The following is a 7,364-nucleotide window of genomic DNA, read 5'->3' as shown; positions in this document are numbered from 1 at the left end:
CAGCATTTTGTCCACACTTTGAATACAGAAATAGAATAGTTGAACAAAAATGCTGGTTTTCTACAGTTCTGTTGAACAAGCAACAATTCAAAAATGAAAAAATCTGTTAGATGTTGTCATGTTCCTAATAGAAGAGCTTAGGCTAGTTATGGTGGAAGTATATTCTTAATATCCAACTCTTCAAGGTTTAAACATCATAACAAATTTCAGTGAAAGTCAAAGTGTTCTTATGATGGGAAACTCTTAAATATTTTAATATTCTCAGTAGAGAATTGTTAGCACTAATAAATATTCTTGTATTCATTCTACCCTATACTCAATCCTATTTCTTACTTTTGTATATATTTATTTTTCAGGCAGCAGCATCTGTCCAAAGCCCTTAATACTGTCTAGAGCTTGTGCAGTGAGTGCCACAGCCAGGCTCGTGGAGCAGAATGTACGCAGTGAGGCGGCTCAGGGAATAAATGGAAGTGTGCCACTCAGACAGTCCCCACATTCAGCTTCGAGTCCAAAGCCACAAGGTAAGTGCTCTCAAATATTTTTGTAGAGAAGTTGTTCTCTCAGGCTTCTGAGAGCAACAGAGCACCTTGAGAGAAGTGTATTTGAAAGAGGGAAAACCACGGGGCATAAGCTTTCTACTGAAATGCAAGTGTTCTGTAAGTGCCTTATGATTCTGTAATTTCTGGCTTATTTATCAAAAGTATTGCTGGGTTTGAGCTGGGAGGTTTGGACACTATTTTTAAACTGGAGTGTTTGGCAGTCTGGCTTCAAGGCAGGGGTGGTGGTGGGAAGATATTCAAGGTCTTTGGAGTTCTAGCAGAGATTGAGAGGAGCCTTCCCACAGGAGTATGGGGAGAGATGGGAACTTCATGTTTGTGCACCAAAAGCTGACAAGCTGACAGTAATGTACACAGGCTAGAAATAGAGTTCCCTTGTTTCTGTCTCTCTCCATAAATATCTTCATTTTTAAAAACTAAATAGATCAACCAGTATATATATATATACACACACACATATATATACATATATATATGCACTTTATATGTATATACATATAAATATCTATGTATAATTTTTATATATATAGATGTATAATTTATATATATATAAAATCACTATATATATTGTCTCAAACCATCTTTTTGTGTGGTCTTCTCAGTAATATTGTTGATTCTGCTGTAGCAAAGGGTCACTACCTTCCAGAAATCTTGACTTTTAATCAAATCTAGACTGATATTTTTGAGAGGTGACATGCAATAGGAATTTTGGTCATTTTAAAACTTAAAAAATTAAGAGTGAGTTTAGAATGTGTACATCACAATGCTGCTCAGTGCATTGGATTCTGAGACATGGTGCTGATAAGACAGAAATGAGAATTACTTACAGAAAACTAGATGTGGAGGGCTGACCCTGGCTGAATGCCAGGTACTCACAAAGCTGCTCTATCACTCCCCTCTTCAAATGGACAGGGGAGAGAAAATATAACCAAAAGATAAGGAGAGGGGGAATCATGAACTGATTACTGTCATAGGCTAAGTGTTGAAATATATTATTAGCTGAAGTCAGAATAGGATAATGGTAAATAAAACAAAAACATCTTCGCCCTACCCCAAGCTCATTCCTGGGGTCTGCATCCTTTTCCCAGGGGTGGAGAGAGATGGGAATGGGGGTTGTGGTCAGTCCAGCACAGATTGTTTCTGCCACTGCTCAGGCCAAAGAGTCCTCCTTCTCCAGCTTCAGTGGGAGACAGTTCTCCATGAGCTTCTCCAGCATGTGCCCTTCTGTGTGCTACAGTTCTTCATGAGCTGCTCCAGCAGGAGTAGGGGGTGCAGCCCTTCAGGCACAGCCTGCTCCCCACAGGGTCACAAGCCCAGCCAGCAAACCTGCTCCAGTGTGGGCTTCCCATGGGGTCACAGCCTCCTCTCAGACATCCACATCATCCCCCATGGACCTCCATGGGCTGCAGGTGGACCTCTGCAACCCCATGGACCTCCACGGGCTGCAGGGGCGCAGCTGCCTCACCATGAGCTGCAGCACAGGCTGTGAGGGAATCCCAGCTCCAGGACCTGAAGCATCTCCTGCCTTCCTTCTGCACTGACCTTGGTGTCTGCAGAGTTGTTCCTCTCACATACTGTCACTCCTCTCTTCACTGAGCACAGTCATGTCTGTACAATAACTATTTTTTCCCCCTCTGAAATGTATTATCACAGAGGTGTTACCCCCTTCTCTGATCAGCTCAGCCTTGGCCAGTGGTGGATCCATTCTGGAGCCAGCTGGTTTTGGCTCTGTTGGACACGGAGGAAACTTCTGGCGGCTTCTCACAGAAGCCACTCCTGTAGTTCCTCCAGCTACCAAAACCTGGTCACACAGTACTAGAGCACATCTAAATCAAGGACAGAAACTAGAATCACAGAGTAATTATGTAGTGGACTCAGAAGTACCTGTGTCACTCAATGGGAAAATGCACCTTGAAGAATCTTGCATTAGTCCTAAGTTTGTCTTAAAGAGCATTAAGAAATTTTTTGAGGTGTCAAGTAAGTTTTGTTTACTTCAGGAGAATGAGAGCAAAATAAAGCTGTAATTTTTTTTTGTGTCGTTTGCTTTTACAGAACATTTACCAGTATTGTTAACTAAACTAAGATGTTTTTCCCAGTCATATGTAAACATCACTTATCAGAGGAGCCTTTCTGCACCATTTCCTAGGTCTGTGGAATGAATTCTCTACAGCAAAGAGAACATGTGTTCTTCCTAAGAAAAATATTTTGGAAGTTGGTAATGGATAAATAGAAATGTGCTATCAATAAAAAGATTTTAAGCCTTTCAAAAACAAAGCCAACACACTTACTATAAAATTTTAGCTATTAGATAAATTAGGAGTTGTGTATTATTGGATCCCATTCATTCAAGTTACACAGCTGTTGTTGCTCTTTCCTAGCCGTGTTTCCTTTTGTTTGTTAATATTGTGTACTCCAAAATGTGCCAGAGCCAGAAATAGTGTTGTAGTCTAAGAAATGCAGCTGTATAGATGAAATTCAATAATACTGATGTGAATAGTATTTTGTGTCTCCTTTGTTCATGGGTCTGTCTCCATTTATTAATATTAAATATGTGCATCAGATGGAAGTTTACAGTATATATATATATTTTTTTTTCTTTTTACTGAATTGAAGCAAAAGAAACCAGAATTAATGAGAGAGGCATTTGGGTGTCTAAATGCTCTAAGCAGACTAAGCTACTCTGGTTTATTGGTTTAAAAGTGGCCAGTATTTTTTAAAAGAGCTTTTATGTGGAGGTACAGAAAGGTTTTTGGTTTATAGCAGCAGGAAACATTTTTCCATATGGTTGTTCTAGTTGTTCAAATACTAAGTGGCATTTCACAGTGAAAGGAAACAGGATGACAGACCTGAATTATAATGCTAGTGTACTTGTTTGTGGAAGAACTAACTACAAAATGACATCCATCCAGCCTACCAAAATAATTAAAATGAGAGATATAAACATGACTTTGAGGTTGTGTTGCAAGTGTGGTACAGCCATTTGCAGCAAATTTTGCTTTATTAAGGGAAATAGAGCTTTAATATTGAGGAAAAATGTTCAAAATCTTGCACTTCAAGTGAACCCTGTACTTTTGTCTGTACTTGGTCCTCAGAAGTAGTTTAAGTATTTGGAAACAGTTCACTCAGGGTAGCTAGGTCAAGTGAATAAATTTCTGCACACAATCCAATATAAAATTCTTTCTTTTCATTCTTCCCCCCTGGCATTTCAAGGAGAAAAAAAACTGTCTGATACACTGTGAGTAAAAGCAGGATTTTTGTTCTGCAGTAAATAGTTCCATCAATATTTTGTTCCCCAATAATTCCTTCTATCAACAATTTAGCAATTCATGTGTCAGGTTTCTGTCTGGAGCAGAGTTTGATTCAGGAAAATCTATGGAATAAATTTGGAAGAAAGCCTGAAACTGGCTGAAGGCCGAAGAGGGAGCTGAGCAGATGAATTGGGGCTGCAGAGCAAAGCAGTCACAGTCTGTGTGTCTGTACCAGCTGTGAGATGTGGGGCTTTGCCTTTGCAGCAATGCAGTGCATTCCCTGATAAAGTGGACTAATCCAGACTGGAGGCAGTCAGTGGAAATAGCAAAATATGTTACCAAGTTCCAATATGAATACAATCCATAAGAGAGGAAGCAAATTGTTAAATAATTTGAAATTTGCCCTTACCTACAAATATTTGGGTAGCGATTTGAACCTTGCAATAGCAGAATTCATGTAGAGTGACACATAAAAATTGACCTCTTTTTTTCTGGTTTCTTCTATTGCTTGCTCTTCGATCCTCTTGCATCAGTTTTTTTTCATGATGCCAAATTGCTAAATACTGGGCCCTGAAACTGCTGTCTGTACCAGGCAGTTTTATTATAGGATGCAAAATATGTGGGAATGCCAACACTTCTTCAAAGCAGTGAAGTGTCTTGTCAGTTCAAGGCTGTGCATCAGTTGCTCATTTAAATTTTTCTAATGAGAGCCTAGGAGTGCTTATGAATCTCCTGCTGAGGTTGAAGAGGCATTTTTGTTTGGGTTGGAGGTGAATTTCCACTCCAAAAGTTGGCCTGGTTTGTGCTACTGTGAAATGATAAGGATGCAACAGATTCAACATGTAGACTTTGGCAGTCAATTTTAGCTGTCTATCTGTTGTGCAGTGTGAATCCTGTCTTCCTTTCTCAGCTATTATATAGTCTGTGGTTAAAAGTTTTCAGTGGTCTGGGCTTAAAAAAGCTGGGAGACCTCTTAAAGGTGTGGGATGTAGATCGTACTTCCCTGGCAAATGAAACTTGTGCTGTTAAAGGTGAATTGAACTAAAACTGACAGCTGTTCCTAGGTAGGCTTCTCCAGTCTTGGTGATCCTTTAAGAAACCTGCTACAATGTCCCTTTTATCAAAAAAACTGACAAATACCCAAATTATCTCTGTGAAGAAGACAAAGGAGAGAACAAAACACGTTGAATTATTATTGGTCCTCTTTCTTGAAATACTGCTGGAAGATTCTTCTTGTGGTATGAACTAAAAATGTGGAAATGCACATATCAAAGAAAAGATGATTTTTTTTTTCCTCTCTTTCTGCTGAGTTTAGGTCAATGGTTATTTCAAGTTGCTCTTAAGAGTATAAATCATTGGCATCTATTCAGGAGTGCTCATTTGATATTCCTGAAGGTGATGGAGCACACAGGGAGGTGATGACAGATGACTCAGCTAGGAGAGCTGTAGTTGCTTACCACAGGAACTTTTAACTTCATTTTTATTGAGTCAAGGCATAGCAGCATTGAACACATTATTTCTAAGACAAGAGATAAATGACCTTTCCTGTTATGCTTTGGAGTCTGCAAAGGTGGATGTACCTTTTGAGCCATTTATACAGCATTGCCCTTCATTTCCTTATGTATATATGCAAAGTTGAATGCACAACTAGACAATGCAGCATAAATCTTGATTTTGGCCAGTGGTTTACAGTATCAGCTACCTCAGTATATGGAAGGCTTTTCTTTGGGCAGAATAAGCAGTTCATATCTCCTAATGAGCTCGAAATTCTACAGTACAGAGACAAGAGTATTTATAGACTAAAAGAGAGCTTTTTTTTACTACAATAAGGTTACTACAATAGGCCAGTCTTTTCTCTTTTTTTTTTCTTAAGATCCTTGCTCTGCGCACACTGAAAAATAATCTGATTAAAACAAAACACTACAGAAGTACATTGAGGAGAGAATTAATGGAATTTGCTTTCCATAATCCCTGCTAACAAGGCTGACCTTACAGGAAGGTTTGAGGGTTGTGGGTTGGGGGTTTTTTTCACACTACTGATTCTTTTCTTTTCATTGATCTTGTGACTATTCTTTCTTCACTACACTGTTTCTGAACTATGTAGTAGCTACAGCAGCAGCTGGTAGGGGAAATGCTGTCTGCTAGGTGCTGATAGGGAGTAAGGAATAAAACATTTTTGTGTAAGTGAACTGGCTGTTTGGTTTGTGGTTCTCTTCTGAAGACATTATGTGGATTTTCAGTACATGGGAATTGTCCAGTTTAACAACAGGTTCATCATTGCTTGCCTTATGTAAATGCTGCTTAGCTGTGGTTTTTCAGTAACAGCTGCAAAAAGCGTGTGACACTTCCACAAAATGTCCTAGAATTTGATTTTTGTCCCAGTGGATCCGGTATAAAAATACCTACCAACTAATTCCTTCTGCTTTATCAGTAGGCATTAATTCCCTCAAGTTTAGTAGTTTTAATATATCCTTGTGAGGATATTAACATTTCATGAGATGTACAGAAGAATTGGCGAGATGTATGAGTCTATTACACAAGAGAATTCACAGGACTGGGATTTACACAGAGTCCATTGCAAGAGCAAGAAATGTTCCTACCAATTGCTGTGGTGCTGGTCAGCAAATCCACTCTGTGTCCCCTTTGCTGTCCACCTCCTCCCCGAGGGGATGGCAGTGCTTATGATCAATTATGTGTCCTGCTTTTCCCCAGCCAGCTTGTGTCTCCTTTTTTCAGCTGTCCCATGGCCTTTGTCAGCACAGCCAGCTATTCAGTGCTTGGACAATTATCTGATGCTCGCTGGCCTAATTCTGCCAGGGCTTGCCCGAGCTCCCTGAGAAGAGGGAATTTGGGGAAAGCCATTCCACTGCATTGCAGCTGCAGCCAAGCAGCTGCACGGGGCTTCTCAGGAGGGACTGCAGTTACTGCAGACACTGAAGCAGTTGCACAATTTCTTAATCTACTTATTTCAGGGTTGCAAAGTAACTCTTTCAAAAGAGTTCATTCTGAGTCGACTTTCTGTACTGCATCCTTCCCCAAACTTGCTTTTTTTGCATGTGTTAATAATTACAAAGCTTCTGAGGAATGAGGGTGCATATATGCACAGTAAAAGCGCCTGGCCTGCAGTAATTGTCTTCCTTCTCCCTCTGATTATTTAATCTGTCAGCCTTTGCAGTTGATATGATTGAAGTCTAAAGCTTTTCGTGGCAAGTTCATTTCTGCACAGAGTCTCTCATTGTACGTTTCAGACTGCAGTGATCACTGCAACCCCACTTAACTGCAATTAGGTTGTTGGAAACACAGACAAATATTACCTCCTGTATTATCTATAAATTTAATGAAGGGAAGAAATAAAAAATTGCCCTTAATCGAATGTTTCTTCAAGTTCATCACCATCTACGATTAGCATATATGCACGAGTTTTTTCAGCATCCTTTTCAAGTGTTGATTGATGGGATTTAAGATCATTCCTGTGATGCATGGGTTTTCCAGGGTAAATTAGGAAGATGTTCTAGCATCAGCAATGTGAGGAGCATGGCTTTTCTCCATCCATCTATTG

At 39.7% G+C, this 7,364-nt stretch overlaps 1 protein-coding gene across 1 annotated transcript in view; it reads left to right on the top strand.

Moving 5' to 3' along the window:
- The first annotated feature begins 355 nt into the window (after positions 1–355).
- FGD4 (FYVE, RhoGEF and PH domain containing 4) overlaps positions 356–7,364 on the top strand; it is a 41,187-nt gene continuing 34,178 nt past the window's right edge. The window contains exon 1 of the mRNA XM_066319733.1: positions 356–521. The gene's annotated coding sequence lies outside the window, so the exon portion shown is untranslated. The remainder of the gene's footprint in view (positions 522–7,364) is intronic.

Source organism: Sylvia atricapilla, chromosome 5 (genome assembly GCF_009819655.1).
Source record: "Sylvia atricapilla isolate bSylAtr1 chromosome 5, bSylAtr1.pri, whole genome shotgun sequence".
In the NCBI taxonomy this organism is placed as follows: domain Eukaryota; kingdom Metazoa; phylum Chordata; class Aves; order Passeriformes; family Sylviidae; genus Sylvia; species Sylvia atricapilla.
This window is presented reverse-complemented; position numbering and strand designations above follow the sequence as displayed.